Genomic DNA, 2,500 nt, shown 5'->3' on the forward strand with positions numbered 1-2,500 from the left:
AATGACATGAAGACTCCTCACTGTTGGAAGGAAAATATTTTGTAAATTAGGAACATCATGAGAGGCTCTCTGCGGATGTAAAACTTGGAAGTTGACAAAGGCAATGGAGGCAAACCTAAGAAGTGCATAGAGAGGTATGGAAAGGTGAATGCTGGGAATGATGTTGAAGGGTAAGAAAAGAGCAAATTGGGTAAGCAGGCATACTGGAATCAAATATGTTGTGAAGGCGATAAAAGAGCGGACATGAAATTGGGTAAGAAAAGTAACCGGAGAGGATGACGTGAGATGGAACAAATGAGTTACTGAATGAACGCCACGGCATGAGAAGCGCGTAAGAATGGATGGGAAGTGGGGGCATGAAGAAGGTGGAGAGACGATATAGAGAAGTTTGCAGAAGTAACATTATAGATTTTGGCCTAGTCGTGCGACTCATGGAGGATATCAGGTGAAGCCTTTGTTCAGCAGTGAACTTCAAGTGGCTTCATGATTGATGGGTTGTTTGATATATTGATCGCTGATTTCCTAAAATCGGAATAGGACAGACTTCTTAATAACAACAACAATGGTGTCCCTGGCCCTGAAGTAAGGGCAAGCGGATATCAACCTTTGTTCTTGGAGGAGGAGGCATTCTTTGTGTTGTAAAGGGTAACCTAATTCGCCCTTGCGTTGTGTTGGAGGTGATGGCAATCCTTTTTAGAAAGCATCCTTTTCTCTCGCATTTAAGATCGAGTATTTCTAGTTTTGTATCGTAGGTGACAGTTATCTCCTGAGTCAGCAAATTGGAATTATGTTGTAGCCAGCCTTGTAAATCAACGTTGTGTGTGTGTGTGTGTGTGTGTGTGTGTGTGTGTGTGTGTGTGTGTGTGTGTGTGTGTGTGTGTGTGTGTGTGTGTGTGTGTGTGTGTGTGTTTTAAACTTAATCTAGAAAGGGTTTATATCATCAGTAACGGGAGGCTCCCCCAGCTGAAGAAAGTCGTTTGATCGTAGCTAGGGAAAATACACTAGACGACCGCCGTTGTTTATGGGTTAAAAAGAAAAAAAAGCTGATTAGATTCCAGCACTGAGTCTGAAAAAAAATATCTTAGTCAGGTGTAGGCTGAGTATAGTCAGTCAGAAGTCTACATGTCTTTTCATTACATAACTGTATAGTGTTTTGTAAGGTGAGCGTTATCATCACTTCTATTGAATTACAGTGTGCGATAACGAGTTTAAAAGCGAAACAGCCTCGATTATTGAAGGAATCTTATGACATAACAACCAATTCCTGCGTTTACGTAACATCAGATTATTTTTGGAGAAGACTGAAATAGCCTTCTGCCGTCTGGATGCCATGTGTATTGTTTCGTAGAAGCCCTCTGGTAAGGCGTAGGACCATATAGTGGTGGAAATACAGTCTATTACAAATCAGTCCTTTACTTTTTACTTATGAACAGGTTGCTCACACAGTTGTAACACTAAATAAATAGGCAAGCAAATATGTAAATAGGTAAGTAAATAAATAAATGAATATATACACATATATATAATATATATATATATATATATATATAAAGAAATTAACAAATAGTTAAATAGATAAAAGGTAAGTAAATGAATGAATAGATAAATGAATAGAGAAATAGGTAAGTGAATAAATAAATACACACAAAAAAAAGAGTAGATATCGTCCGACGTCGACGCTCACGAGTAGAAAATCGAAATAATCCTCATTTTTCTGTGGATTGAGGGATTTTCTCCTCATCCGATTAAACATGTCTGGCGTTAGCCAGAATAGAAATATATATGACCAGATAACTTAAACGGGTTAAAGTTAGGGTTAATACTTGTGCCGCTAATGCGCACTGGTTACGATCTCAATTCACACTGCGGGATCCCGGGTTTGCATCCGACGGGGGTCGATGACTGAAACTTACCCTAGCAGTCCGAACGCAGCGTTTGTGTAGTCGACATAAGCGTATGCGACTACCTCTATAATTTCGCAGGTCTTTTGAACTAATAATAATAATAATAATAATAATAATAGGAGTCACCATCTTTGTCCCTTGTACTTGGGATACCAGGGTGAGTGATGGATGTCTATTCACTCAGCTGAATAAAATATACACTTGGAGAATTGGTATAGCCCAGAAATATATCAGGCTATCACTTGAAAGGTAACTATTGCATGCGTATACTGCTATCAGAAATAGATATCAGAGCACTCATTCTATTCACGAGTTGATATGTGGTCAGGTTTCGTTAGGTTAAACTGTGATTGATGGAATGTTGTACCAAGATGACTGAGAACTTTCTGTAAAACTATTTCGCAAAAAAATAGTAATAGACATTGCTACGGCAGTCAAATAAGATCAAGAATGTCTGTAATTTTCTCAGTTACATTTTTTACTGAAATATCACACATTATTCTGATCAGTGTATATTTTCATTTACCATTCAGCAATATGTTAATCCTTGTAGTATTCATAAAAAGTGTATTGTATTTTTCCAATCATCTGAATTA

Source organism: Oratosquilla oratoria, chromosome 26 (assembly GCF_046742065.1).
Source record: "Oratosquilla oratoria isolate Oo_2021 chromosome 26, ASM4674206v1, whole genome shotgun sequence".
NCBI lineage: Eukaryota > Metazoa > Arthropoda > Malacostraca > Stomatopoda > Squillidae > Oratosquilla > Oratosquilla oratoria.